Raw genomic sequence first — 15,819 nt, 5'->3', positions numbered from 1 at the left:
TGTGTGTGTGGCTCTGTGTGTGTGTGTGGCTCTGTGTGTGTGTGGCTCTGTGTGTATGTGTGTGGCTCTGTGTGTATGTGTGTGGCTCTGTGTGTATGTGTGTGGCTCTGTGTGTATGTATGTGGCTCTGTGTGTATGTGTGTGGCTCTGTGTGTATGTGTGTGGCTCTGTGTGTGTGGGTCTGTGTGTTTTTGTGTGGCATTTGCCAGAGATAAAACCATTGGCATTGTAAATGACAATGCCATTTATTTATCTGTTTTCAAAACCAACACATAAATACAAATTTTGTCATTTACAATGCCAATAGCTCAAACTTTTCAAAAGGCGAAACCATTGCATTGTAAATGCTTGTTGAACCCTTGTCTGCGGCCCTGGAGGTCCGAGCTTCAAGATCATTCATTACATGGCAGTGCAGTCGAGTTACAGAAGGATAATTTTAACAATAAAATCCATTTTTTGCATGCAGCGCTTCATTCCTGTTTTAGTCGTCTGCAGGCACTGTAAAAGGATGTGTGTTCTTTGGAAAAGCAAGGGGTGAACATTTGCTTACTTTCTAGCTGTTCTCGCTTCCGGGTGTCTGTTGATGAGTGATGTAGCTGTTTAGGAAACCCTCCATCCTCCGATCTCGAGGCCAGCGTGTGCTGGAAGGCAGCATGGGTGTTAGGACCCCGTTCCTCCAGCCCTAGCAGGCCACTTGCGTGTAAAGCGCCGCCGGAAAGCATCGGTTCCTCTCCCGAGGCTCCTTCCAGGCAGCTCCGGGTAAGTGTTTTTCCACATATCAAACAGTGGGCAGGAATCGCAGGAAGGAACAGCTCTGTGCACTGGGCATCCTGCCTTATATTCCTGTTCCCATTAAAGGGGGTGGAGACATGGGCAAGAAAGAGAGACAGGCAGCCCAAAAAGGTCCATTTCTACTCCGGCTGTCTCTGCTGCTCACAAACAGAATGACCCAAGGTAGAATATTTGTCAGTCGGGCACACCCACGAATACAATAACCAGTGATATAAATGAAAAGAAATGACAATGGGAACCCAGAAACGGCGGGTTGAAGTTGTGGGGTCATTAAAAGAAGCCTGACAGTCAGGTATACATTTTCTGTTTAAAAACTCTGCAGCAAAGAAAGTGGCAACAAGGACACCCATGGCCATAACTCTGTCCTGGCTTATGTAATTAGTCACAAAGAGGCTGCATTTTTAAAACCGTACACGGTCGGAGCACATACTGCATAGATTTTTGTGTGTCGTGGAATTTTCAGTGAATAATCATAATAATGTGAGATATCGATGGTGGATGGTGCTCTTCCTGGAGAGATCTGTGTTTTGTCCAGTCACAGTTTTGACTCCTTAAGGAGCAAGAAGGGTTAATGTGCCTGCCGCAAAGCACACCCGGTAACATGCATTTCATTGGTATGTAGTTAGGTAAATGTAATAATGCGTTTAACAGAGAGGTCCTTTTGTTACATGCAGTTAATAAGTTGCAATCCTTCTAATGTAGCACAGTGAGCTATGAACCGGCATCGAGGAGCTGCATGCATTTATTTCTTCAATGGCATTTTTTCTAAGTTTACTAAAAAATGTTCCTTTGAGAAGTAATAACATCTTCGTTAGGACAGACAACCCCATTCACTATATTGCGTTTTGAATCCTAACTTTTTGTTTTTCCCAACTATGGACTCTTAACATATAATGCATACCAGTGAGGCAGATTTACAGTTCCTTCACCTTGTAATCCTCATTGTCTTAACCCCTTCGACGCGGATGACAAAGCCAGCTCGTCATGGGCGTTACCTGCGCTACGCGGATGACGAGCTGGCTTTGTCACAAAAGCCGCGATTTTCAAAATTCAGCGCACAGCGGGAAAACCCGCTAGCGCGCATGCGGTTAAGTAACATTGACTGTGCATTGATTTATAGGCTTGAATAGGCATAATTGTATCTGAATGATGTGGGATACTTGTAAAGTGCACTGTTACTCTACCCAAGTGTCCTGGCGCTGTAGACCGCTGGGTAACCCATCCGAGCTTTCCCTGTGAGATGGTCCCTTTCTGGGTATCTCCAGGGTGAAACCAGGCATCCCCGGCGTCTGTGGGGGGCCGTTGTAGAGATGAGGCAAGCTTAATGCCCAGAGTTACCGAGTGTGTTCCCTGGTTAGTGTAGGCACTGAGGCGAGAATTATCGAGTCCGTTGACCCCTGGTCCACGACCCTGCCGCGTCGGGAATTGAATCCTGGTCCCGGGCCGTTCTCTGCTTACAGATCTGCCGCCTCTAACCAGTGAGCCACACATCTACACATGATGTGGGCTTGTGATGTAAAGTGCTCTGACATCCTACGCTGGGATGTGTAGCACAATAACAGAATTAAATGTAAAAAAAATATTAAGTGCTATTTAAATCGTTATTTATCTAATCAAAGAGAGATACATCTGGGGCCATATGACGCAAGGTGTCCCCGAGGCACAACGGGCGTTTGCGCCCGATTTGTGCGCCCCGGGCACTTTGATATTACAGAAGGGGCTGCAGATACATGTGTGTTCCTTTCTGTAATGCCGATAGCGCTGGTGCACATAAATCATCAGTGCTATCTTCAGGGGGAGTTCCCTCATTTGCATGGGGCCATGTCCATGCAAATGAGGGAATCCCTTTGCCTCTGTTCCCATGCCGTATTACAGACGTGGGTGCAGAAGCATAGAAGCTCACAGAAGGCGCACTATCAGTGCACCCTCTGAGAGCAGCTCTCTGGATGGGGGAAAGGGGGTTCTATGGACCCCCAGACATAGCCTTGCAGGCGGGTGCAGTCACGCACTGCACCCGCCTTCAAGGGGATCATTAATCCGAGTTGCCGCCTGCACTGTGTAAACACAGGTGGCTTTAAAGCAGCCTCTCCATTTTTCGCATGAATGCAATGCCCCCAGGCAGCAAGGGTTCACGGCTACCCTGGGGGTAGCGCATTCCATGTAATAGGGCGCACTTTCTTTCTTTGTGCCCTGCACACCTGTTTTAAGGTGAGCCAGGCGCAAACAGGGAAAGTTCGCCCTTTACATAATAAGGCTCCTGATATTTTTACAATGCATGCATATCTCTTACAAACAGGGGTTGAACTAAGTCAGAAACCTGTCCCCAAGCCATAGTTTCTCATAAGTACTTGTGAACTGATGAACTATGTGCCCTTGTTTCCCTACATTACATCAGCATTGAGGTCCAGACAGCTCCCAGCCAGGATGAAACTCGAACAAAACAAGATCTGGTGGCTCTTTAAATCAAGCCTTTGCTTTGGACCCAGATGGCAGTGGAAAAAAAATTCACCACCTGCAAGTTGCTGCTGGGAACTGAATGTCTCCTGTTGTTGGCAAATTTAACCAAGACGAATTCAGCAAGGTTCAATAGGGCCATCCCATCAGTCATCGCTGCAGAATTGGGCTGGACCCCCTCCATTTCCGAGCACTTACAATAATAACACTTCAAATGACAGCATGTATCTGCCCACCTTTTCTTTGTTGCCACATGCAAAGACCCTTCTCTAAAAGACTCTTGCAGTGTAACTATGCATGAAAGTCTGCAGTGTTGTGTTGTTCGACTGGCAACAATTTGTATAGTATCATGTTTACAATATGCCGATGTTGTCATCTGTCCAGTGGCGTAACGAAACTTGAGGGGCCCCCCGCAGTGTCCGTGGAGGGGCCCCCTCAGGACTCAATCTGGAGCTCTCTGGCAGAAGTGCGGTGCTGAGGGGGCACGCTGGAGGTTGAGGGTCTCCCACACCGCAGGGGCTTCGGGGCCTGTGTTATACCCCTGCTCCCTGCCTGCCACTGCAGAGACTGGAAAGACAGTTATCTCACTTCAAGTTTAACTTTACCAGTAAAACTAATGGCAAAGCCACCAGTATGTGCAAGTCTACTCCAAGGAAGGCCTATAGAGCCCTAGGGGCTGGAGCTTTATATTGTTAAGCAAGACACATAGGTTTATATATGGCTTAGCTGCAAAACCTCTAAAAGTTGTCGTTTTGCTGAGGAAAGTTAGAAGCCCCATTGGCTAACACAGGATTACCTGCTGGCATCCCAGCCTGGTTAACTTCTGAATGGATCTACTGCTGGAACCAGCACCTTCTGGTTGGCTGACGGGGTACCCCCAGCCAGGCAGAATCCACCACTCCTGTCAAGGGTAGGTTATTACACAAACTGTACTACCCATGATCACCCTTGGGTAGCTTGGCACTGAGCAGTCAGGATTATTACAGAGGCAATGTGTAAAGCAAAGGCCTAGCACGCCACCACGGCAAATACACGGCACATCACAATCGAGAGACATCACACTAAATATTGTTTTTAGTCAGCACAAACATTAATCAATACAACATGAAAATCATGTATTTATGAGCATAAATCACACTTGGCAATATTATTAGCAGGACTAGGCCCAATTGTGTTGATAGGATTTCAATATATGCACACATGAGAAAAAGTTGCATTCCAAACCCCACACAGCACACGTATCTGGTGCAACACGTTGTCAGTCTCAAGTTCACCCCCACAATCCTATTACTGCAATATCACACAGTTTAAGGGTGCACCTTAGGCTATAACGGCATCAGTAATATGTACATACAAAGAATCATAACACTTTTTAGCAGCACCGCAGGCCGGGTCCACCCGGGTAAAACCAATGTAAACTGTATGTACTTTTGGCAGGAAATCAAAATATAAACCATCACCGCCGTTTAGTATCGTTAATCACAGGTGGTCAACAGACTGTCAATCCCACACACTCACTCACTCTGCACAGTTACATCGATGCAACAGGTACCAGCCCAGTCTGTACAGGACACTTTCGTACACATACACACCGACACCCTAATGTGGTGCCACTAATACCCCGGCATGTCAGCGGATAACACACTGAAGACCCCATGGCTCCAAGTCTTCCACCACCCTCCTATTTAAACCCACTGTCCCGACACCCTGGATGGAAGATCACCAGCCCCTCCCTCCAGATACTAGGCCACTCACGGTCAAGGTCATACTAAGGGGCTCATTATGATTGCGGATTTTACGCATCCTCCGGGCCGGCGGTGGCTTCCGACAGCCCGGAGGATGCGTAAAATCCGCAGCGGACCCACCAAAGACCCACCGCCACATTAGGATGGCTGGTGGGTCCCGGTTTCCATCCGCAGCTTTTCCTCCGCGGTTGGCTTACAACCGTGGAGGAAAAGCACTAATCTGGTGACGGTGTCTCTCAGACACCGTCCTCCAGATTAGTATGTGCCTGCAAACATGCTTTTCCGCAGCGGCTTTTCCGCCGTGGAAAAGCATGTGTAACTTCACTGCGGGGGCCCGTTGCGGGCCCCCTAGGTGAAGGGGGGGGGGTGGGGGGTGCACATGGGGGGTACCTATGGTACCCCCCTGCATTTGTATGCAGAAAGCGGCAGGCACCGTGCGGTGCCTGCCTCTTTCTGCATGCAAATGCAATGCGTGCATTTTTAACATTGCCGCGGGTGCAGCTTGAAGCCGCACCGGCCGCAATGTTAAAAATAGAGGATGTGACCGCCACCCTGGCGGTCACATCCTAATAGCACAGGAGGGGACTCCGCAGCCCATGCGGACGTCCCCTCCTCCTCAATGATCGCGGACGGACGCAAGTCCGTCCGCGATCATAATCGGCCCCTTAGTCTGGGTCCCTGGAAAGCAGGTGGGGATAAGTAGTCTAAATAAACAAGAGGTAGATGCAAACAAAGGGGTCTTGTCGACACTCGGGAAGTTCACCAATAGGTTGTAAAGCAAAGGCAGGTTTGGGGCAATACCTGGTTAGAAACAGGGCTCAGCCCGGGCCTTCTGACACCAGCCCAGTACTGAGAAGCACAAGAGGGTCACTCAGTGTCTTGACCTAATTCAGAACCTTCTCAGAAGTGTTCCTTTAGCCTAGTCACTTACTCTCCCACCTAACAGGCACCAACACATCTCTGTAAGTGCCAGGTTGGATGAGGGCAATTGGTCCACTGTGGTGAGGCCTGTGATGGTGCCAGGAAGGTACAAGCGAGGAATGGGAACTAACACAGGAAAACCACTGGGTCTAAGGAGCACCCCTTCTGGTGCACGTTGATCAGGGTCATGCCCAGGCAATCCAGGCACAAGGTCTGGTGTGTACTACGATGAGATGCACCAGACACTCAGGTCACACAACGAAGAGTTGCAAATTCTGTACCTCCCTGGAAATAAAGGACTCTGTCCGGCACATGTTGATGTAGGTTGCCCCTACAGCGCATCCTCCATGCATGCCATCTCACTGCTGCACATTGCGTCCTCCATGCATGCCAGCACACTGCTGCACAATGCGTCTACCATGCATGCCAACTACTGCACAGAGCGTCCTCCATGCACAGAATGAATCCAGACAGCACCAGCATGCCATGATAACCACCTGCCTTTCCTTCACTGAAAGCCATTTAGTGTAAAAAAAAAAAAACACACAAAATGGCGCCATGATTGACAAGTCTTCTGCCTCCATGACACTAATTGAGGTGGCATGGACTAAATGTAGACAGAGTCCCCCCTTCCCTGTGTCCCTGAACTGTTGTTGTACAGATCAAGATGCCCACTAGCGTGACTTCTGGTGGACACACATATGGTGTATTTGCATATGTGCTAATTCTGCACAGTTTTACTGCTCTCAGTAACACTGTATGGAATTAGTGCACATATATGTACCACTACCAGGCAAAATCGTGGGTGTGGTGTACATACTTAGAGTATGGAAGGGGCGCATGCAGATGCTGCCAGTTTAGCTCTCTAACAACAAAAATTTACTTATGCATTTATTTACCCATGAATTTATTTATATAACCTACAAGGTAAACATGTGAGGCTGGCATTTTATTTCAGGGCACACACCAACACTATGTGATATCCAGTGGTCGAAGCGGGGGAAAAAGGTAGGGGAACTGTGGGCGGAGAGTCAGAGGGCAGGAATAACCCATAGATTGGATCAGTAGGCGTAGTCAGAGGTGTGGCAGGAAGAGCAAAATATCCCAATTTTTTGTATTTGTTCCCCATTTCACTGACCAGTTGCAGCTTATTACGTTATTTATTTTAACCAATGGATACACATATTAACTTAAGGTTTAATTATTGACATTAAAATACATTCACAAAGTGGGATACGTTTCCAATCCTAGAATGTCCCAAATATCCTTAAAAGTGGAACTGCAAGCCATTTGTCTCCCAGCCATGGTGTTTCTGTCAACATCACGTCTCCTCCCTTTTTCCATAAGAGCAGTTAAAACATGAATGGCAAAATATCCTAGTTTGCAATTGTTTTCCACATAATTATGGCTCTGCCATATTTGCCACATAATACATCATCTGCATAATGTGATGATTTTTAACTAGTAAATTGTTTATAGCTGAAACGGATCAAAAGTTCCTAAAACATGTGACTTGTGCTGCTGTGAAGGGCCCTTTGCAAAGGTTGACTGGTCACTTTTCTCACTGCTTCAGTTGTATGTTCCACTGGTACTAATAAGGAAAAATCTTTGCAGAGACTGTTAGCAGGTGTAAAAAATCACAAAATAATTAAAGTATCAGAAAATGTACAGCACCACTAATACCAATGTGGGGTGTCAGAGCATTTTACATCACACATATTACACAGAGGCAATCAATCTTATGTGTGTAAATCACTGTATAGGAAATGTTACAAAAGACAAAAGAGTATGAGGTGGAGGAGTCACATGACAACCATACTAGAAGGCAGCATAGTTTAAAAGTGATTGGTCTGGAGAAACACAAACTCAAAATGTAAAACGTAATGCCATGGTTGGTTGTTCTCTTTAATAATCAGTATTGATTTCTACCCAAATCAACCCTTTTTCTGCAACATTAGGATAATCAAAGACGGGAAAAAAACCATAACACTCTAATTTATACCTTGCCGTTTGCATGCAGCTCTTACACAACAATTAAGAGCTCACTGTTCTATGTTAGGATTTTAACTTGTTAACTGCAAGTCACAATAGGGTCTCTCTGACAATAACAGTAACCCACTGACCTATTTACATTATGTGCATTTTGTGATCTGCATGGTACATGTTCTTAGCAGTAGGCACATTAACCCTCTTCGCTTTGTTTCCATGAGTCAAAACGTCCACTAGACAAAACACCATCTCTCTAATAAGAACATTAATCACAGGAGTTATCATGACATTTTTATTGTTGCCGAAAATTGTTGAGGCCAGGAAGCAGGAAGCAAGTGTTTTTAAAACCATTTTATACTTGCAAACACAACGTCCCCACCTAAAGTCAGCATCAGCCGCGGTCCATGCAGGTAACAGACGTGGGCCCGAGTGAGGGGGATTTAGAGGGACAATGCAGAGGGAAAATTAATTAATTATTTAATTTTCCCTCTGTATCATGCTTCGAAATCCCCCCTTACCCGGCCCCTCTGCCCTACTGCTGTTACCTGCACGGACCGCAGCTAGTCAGTGCCTGATTCAGTCACACTGCCCTAGAGCCTGTCCTGTGATCTTAGTGACAGAGTCACTGTCACTCTATGGTGTGCTGCTTCATAGGCCTGCCTGCAAGACTGGAGGTGAACTTCAGAATGAATTGTGGCGGACAGGCCTTCAAGGTTAACCTTAACTTGCCACTGCTAGGGTCCACCTGCTGGTGCTAAGACACCAGGGCTTTTAAGATCTTGTGGGGCCTTCTAAGGTTTAGCATGGGAAGGTGCTCTCTCAGGGGAAGCTGTCTGGCGGACTGGTCTGAAGGCTGAACCTGGCTCCCCAGTTCCAAATTCAGCAGCTCTGACCATAGTGCCACATCCTCTTCTCCACTGAACACCATACCGCCCCGTTGAGAGAAATTTGCACTGCACTGACTCGCTATAAACACCTGAATTTGACTCAATTCAAATTACACACTAAATAAGAGCAATGTGCTGCACTGACCCACTATAAACACCTGGATGCGACTCAATTCAAATGACACACTAAATAGGAGCAATATGCTGCCTAAAAAAAAATTAACAACATCCTAGAAAAAGCAAACACTCATACAGAATGCAATATTAAGTAAAGCATGTGAAATTTAACTAGGAACAACATGGTTACCTTTTTCTTTTTACACCATTATTCACAAATTAGTGAGTGCTTTTGCCTGAAAAGTTAAGTCTATGACTATGGGGTCCAGAAAGGGCCCGTTTCAATGCCCATTGCTTATATCCTTACAAAACGTAAGCAGTGTGGTTTAAAAAGATCAAGGGGCATTTCAGCAAGGGCCGGCGATAATTATCGCTAAGCGCGCTTAGTGCGAGGATAATTATCGCCGGATAATGCTGAATTTTATTGCTGTGATAGCGTGCTATCAGCAACGCCTATCTCCACAGCGATAAAATTCCAAGCGCAAGCTGACAAATGTGCGATTATCGCTGGAAGTCCAGCGGTAATCGCACACCGTTTGGCGATAGCTTGCAGATAGGGCAGGGCAGACATAGCCTTTATATCCTCCTTCCATTGGATATAATGGCTAAGTCAGACTGAAAGCAGGCGTAAGGAAAGTAGCGATAACCGCTGTTAGCGCTACTTTTCTCATCGCTACGCAGGTTAGCAATCAGCTTGCTGATAGGAGAAATGTCTGTTAGCGACATTTCTCATGTTATTTTGGGGAGGAACGCCCAGTTTGCATCTCATTAGAGATGCAAAGCTGGGCGTTAAGGCAAAGGGCGATGAAGCATGGATTCACGCGATAGCGTGACCTTGCTAGTAGTGCGATGAAATTATCGCTGCTTTACTCCCGAAAACGGACGCTAAAGCGGCGATAATTTTATCGCAGCACCTTGTTGATATGCCCCCACATTTTTTAATACAGAGCCGCAGTATGCACTTTGTTTTCCAATTCACCAATCAAGCAGGTATTTCAGTACCTATCCAGGAATAGTGCACATTCCCACCCCGGAAAAACAAAGTTGTTCAAAGAGCTAGGAGAAAACAAAAGTAGCGCTTCACTGGCAAACACTGAAAAGTGGTGCTAATGCATTTAAGGGTGAATAACTCAATCTGGCCACCTTGCAGCCACAGTTTTGCATTAGTTAGTTATTTTTCATATTTTGAACGTTTTATTTCTCTCCACCCCAAGGCTGCACTTAGAAATTGAAAAATTTCGGAAAAAGCCCACGTATCCACCGAGTGTTTTTATTTTTGGGATCCATTTCACAGGGGAGCAAATAAACAAAAGGAGGAAAGAGAAGGTAATGGAGTTTCTTGAAGTCTCCGATTTACTAAATGAGGAGGAGCGCGACAGTAAGAGAGGGAAGAGAGAGGGGGAACAAAAAGGGGGAGGGGGCAGCTGACAATGTCTTTGTCTTCTTTGGGCATTAAGGAAAAGACAGAGTATTTTTCCTTCTCATTGCTTAGCAGGTTAATGTGTGTAGGTATTCAGCAGACTGCTGGGAATGAAGAGGCTTGCTTGCAGCCGGGCTCCGCTGAGTGAGGGGGCTCCTGGAGCGCGGGGGCCCTCCCCGCACCGCGGGGGTTGCGGGGGCCTGTGTTACGCCCCTGCATCCGTCATGCAAACAGTAATAACACGGTGCTTAAGTGATGCCGAACGTGATTTGGCCTTTTGCTACAGCGCACAGGAAAGCCAGCGGAGACTTGCAGGGGATTTGTACCCATGCCCTGCTTTCCAATACAAATTTATTTGCACAGTCTGACCACAGGACAGTCAGCTAATATGTTTCATTTTTGCAAGAAATACATCTATTTAGTGCACTAATATTATGTGATTTACGCTTTGCCATTGCTTGCATCTGTTTTTCATTTGGTGCTATTCAGTCCTAAAAAAAGAAGTGAGGGGACTAACCAGGTTAGGCAATATGCAAGTAAAATCATGACGCGTGTCATCACAACGCATGATGTCATGACGCGTGACATTGCCCGTGACATCAGAGGAAGTCACCTCACTGGAAGTGACATCACAAGGAGTGACATCAGATATTAAGACCTCACACCAGGGGCGTAACAAACACCCCCGCAGCCCCAGTCTTCAGTGGGTGAAGGGGGTCCCCTCAGCTCTTCTGCAGAGAGCTGTGAGAGCGAGGCTTGCTCTAGAAAGCAGGAAAAAGGATGGGGTTGATCCAATTTCAGCTCTTTCATGCACCCTTTGGCCAGGTCACTGACAGTGCACAAGCACACTATTGCAAATTCTAAATGTGTTTACATCTAATATGAAGGGATGGTGAATTGTGTTTTCAATATTGTAATACACCAGCAGCTCACTAATGTTACTGCAAATAATCTCTGTGTCCCCTCCCACTTCTCATATTTCAGGTCCTTCTCAGCTAAAATAACCTTTTATTTAATGGATTTTGCATGAAACATAAACGCAACATTTCTCTGCAAAATGTCTGTAATAGACTCTCAGACATCACCCACATTAAAAATAAATTAAAGAAAAATGGAATATAAAACAAACTGTCTAAGTATCACTCAAGGTCACCAGGACAAGACTCTGCAGAAAAGAGCAAGCTCCATGAGGGGGCCCCCTGAAAGGCCAGGGCCCTGTGCCAGAGCCCACTTTGCCCATGCCTTAAAACATCTCTGGCCAGGGGAAGGTTTGCAGCTTCAGGAATAGGACTCTGCTGGGACGCATTGGAAGGTACGCAAGCATTGGAAATGCAATAGTCCTCGCATTTGTTTGTGTTGGAGCTATTGGCATTGTAAATGTCAATGTTTTTTTACTTATTTGTTACAGAGTGTTTGTTGTGGAATCATGTGGGTTGAATTGAATTAGTTAGTTGTATAATTGTATGGCTTGGAATTGTGTGGTATGGAGTACATTTGTGTATTGGAATTATGTGGCATGGGTGCTTTGAAATTATGTGGATGCCAATTATGTTGTATTAAGTATCGTAGAATTATTTGGAGTGGGATTGTGTCAAGCTACATACAAAAACATTAACTGTCCTCATGATATCTAGCACTCTTTGTTTTTAAAGAGATAGCTTCGGTATTTATCTGTGAATAATCTGCCATGAACATAGCGCAGCACATCAACCTTTTCAAAACTATGGTGATGGAATTCCATCGCACGAGCAGCGGGAGGAGCAGGTGAGGCGGGTGTTTAGCAAGATGCAATGCAGATAAGAGGAGGGACTATTGCACGCTGTAACAAGAGGAACCATGAAAATACTATCATGGCCAACAACATTGTTCTCTTAGTGAAATCGCCTGAGCATCAACCAAGCAGCCTGGGGTGGGACTTTGGAAAGCAGTCCACCAAAAGGGGGCCAGCATTTCTGACTGGCACAGCAGAGAGCGAGTGGAAAGCGCTCTGACTCTAAGCTTGACCTGAAAAGCAGAGCTATGCTGCTACTTTGGGTCTAGGAAACCAGGTTAAAGTTTCAGAGTCAGACTTTTCATCCAGCATGCATGGTACTACTGGAAAAATCAGGGCAGGCTGAAAGTCAGTGACATGCTGACAGCTGAACACCTAGTATAGCAGGGCCCAGGGAGGAGGGGAGTGAGAGGGCACGACCTCTGCCCCCCAGAGTACACAGTGGATGCTGGGTGCCAAACATGAGTTATTGGAGATGCCAAGATGGACGAGTAAAGCTTGACACAGGCTGCCAGGACAGGCTTTCAGCTGAGTGCAGACCTAAAGTCCCAACACCCAAAGGGATGCCTGAAGGGGTCTTTTGTAAAGGGGTCTCTTTATAGCTTCTATGACCATAGGTTCCTACTATCTCTTCAGGGAACAAGAGATACACCGCCCATGTGTCACACTCTAAAAGACTTCCTGTTAATGCAGGTAAATGTGAGGAGGAGCGTGGGGAGTAGGCTGAGATAGGCCCCAAAGGTCCTTTTCCTGCTGACCTCTGTATATCCACAAGCATGTGTACACACAAGGGATAGTTGCCCCTTTCCCCTTAACGGCTTTGTGTTAAACATGCAGGCTAACAACTGCATGAGTAGTCTTGGGGTGAATGGGACCTATTTAACAGTTCTATGTGTACAAGTCTCAGAGCCCCATGTGCACATGTACATATGTCTTCTGGATTCATTGCTTTTGGGTACAACTCCCAGGGCCACAGATGAACCTGTTTAAACTAGGGATCACGGCAGATGTTTTTCTACATTCCAGTGTCCGTGTTCATCCTCCTGGGTCCCAGACACATGCATGTGCACATAGGCAGCTTGAAGGCTTCTTTCTACTGTGTAAAACCAGGAGCCTCCTGTTATATTCAATCAATGATATGTTGACATCAGAGACTTGGTTTAACCCCTTCTATCCTAATGGTGCACGGTAGGAGAGGTATGGAAGGAAACAAAATATTTTTTTTTTAAAGGGGGTGTCTCCAGGCAGTCATAATGGAATAATAAATAGAGTACTGGTTCAGACAGGCATCCTCTTTGGGTCCCTCTCGGTACACGGAAACACCGGAAGTTATCACCTCGGCTGAAGCACACGCTATCCATGACACTGTGGGGCTGCCGCCATGACAGGATGCCACCTCTCTCTTCACTCAGGTGTCACATATGTTCAGTTCTATCCGCTGCTACCTAATCTCAAAGCTTGTGGTGTAGTTCTCAAAAACAGCAGGCACGTAGTTCTGAAAGATGGAAGTGACAGCAGCTGCGAGTTAGTACACCACTTTGAATTTTACTTGTGTTGATGGAATATTATATTATTAATGTTAAAATGTAAATATATTTCCGACCCATTGATCTTTAATGGTTCAGATCTTTTTATTAATTTATCCAGGCACAAATACTCTTACATAAACCCAAAGGCCGATGTGGTAGAACAGTGGGAGAACAGAAGAAGGAGATAGAAGGTGTGGAAGGGAGGATACCAGGGGGGGGTCTAGGAAAGGCGAGAGGGAAGTGATAAAATATCAGGGGTTGTCACCCAGGGAGCATAGCCGCTCTCACCAGAATTAGCTCTTTCACAATGTATTCCGTGTCAGCAGGCTGAGTCTTTTAGCGCATCATACCCACTGCAGTCAATCTTTGTCTTGCTGATCAGTCATGCCTCCTTGTCCTGTAAGCTGGTGTACTCATAAGTAAAGAGGACTAGTAAGTTCCCAAAAGTCCTGTGCCAGAGATTGGATGCACGGGCCCCTCATTTTGTCATAGTGTAGTAACTTGTTCTGCAGGGAAGCAGTAGGCTTGTCCATCCCTGTGAGGTCCCACAGTTTGTGCAGCCAGTCAAAGTGAGACAACAATGTACCTGTGCCCCATTTGGTTTTGATGACATGTTTAGCCCCACTCATAGCCAAAACCCATTATTATTGATTTCCCTTTGTTAGAGTGTTAAGGGTGTTTGGGCATTGGTGAGTCTCAGTGGGACGTAGCTAGAATGACAAGGTATATCTGTTGCAAACATTTCATTGATATCATTCAGACGGCCTACCAGTAGCGTTTGAGTTTGGGACAGAACAGAGGACACGAGTGTGTCTGGGTGGCCAAAGTTACGTTAACAGGACATTAGGACTGTTGAGCTTCCATTTCACCTTCTGGCTGGGGTGTAGTATTAATAGTGTGTCACCTTAAGCATTGCTTCTTTTCCTGAAGCACAGAATGAGGAGGTGTGCACTTTGTGGAGGATGTCAGTCCACTTCTTTATGATGAAGTGAAAGTCCAGCTCAGCTTCCGAGCTGCGGGGCTAGAATAGTTGCACAATTCCCATGTTTTGAATTGTGTACCCAGACCCACCTATGTAGTATTTTTCACAGAAAAAGACCTGTGCACTTGATCAAATGCATGGTCTCTGTAAATCGACAAGAGAAGTGCTGGAACGCATTCTACAGGAATATATATCACATCCCGCATACCAAAATCCCGCATACCAAAATCCCGCATTTTTAATCCCTCAATTACAATTAGTCCGCATACCAAAATAACTACTACTTTTAGAACGAATATGCATTTATCACGCATGCCTTTAAAACGAAAAGGCATGCATGTTAAATGTATACTCGCTTTAAAAGTATTTTAAAAAAGTAAGAGCACCCTAATCTACACTGCACTCTAAAATAAAACATTCCTGATTTTTTTAAAAATATATATTATTAAAAAATGGTTAACTCTTAATTATGTTTTTAAATAAAATGTACTTAATTAAAAAATATTTTGTTAAAAAATTGAATAATTTAAATTTATATTTGATTAAATATATATATATATATATATAAAATGTAAATGAATATTATATTTATATATGTATGTTTTTTTAATTACCCTGTAAACCCTAAAATACCCCAGTACCCCAAAACCCAAACCTAGCTCTGAACCCTAAAAAAACCCTGTACCCCAAAACCCAAACCTAGCCCAGAACCCTAAAAACACCCCTGTACCCCAAAACCCAAACCTATCCCGGAACCCTTAAAATACCCCTGTACCCCAAAACCCAAACCTAGCTCTGTACCCTAAAAATACCCCTGTACCCCAAAACCCAAATCAAGCCCTGAACCCTAAAAATACCCCTGTACCCCAAAACCCAAACCTAACCCTGAACCCTAAAAATACCCCTGTACCCCAAAACCCAAACCTAACCCTGAACCCTAAAAATACCCTTGTACCCCAAAACCCAAACCAAGCCCTGAACCCTAAAAATACCCATGTACCCCAAAACCCAAACCTAGCCCTGTACCCTAAAAATACCCCTGTACCCCAAAACCCAAACCTAGCCCTGAACCCTAAAAATACCCCTGAACCCCAAAACTAAAACCTAGCCCTGAACCCTAAAAATACCCCTGTACCCTAAAACCCAAACCTAGCCCTGAATCCTAAAAATACCCCTGTACCCCAAAACCCAAACCAAGCCCTGAACCCTAAA

This window comes from Lissotriton vulgaris, chromosome 7 (assembly GCF_964263255.1).
Source record: "Lissotriton vulgaris chromosome 7, aLisVul1.2, whole genome shotgun sequence".
In the NCBI taxonomy this organism is placed as follows: Eukaryota; Metazoa; Chordata; class Amphibia; order Caudata; family Salamandridae; genus Lissotriton; species Lissotriton vulgaris.
The sequence above is the reverse complement of the archived record's forward strand: the minus strand, read 5'-3'. Positions refer to the sequence as shown.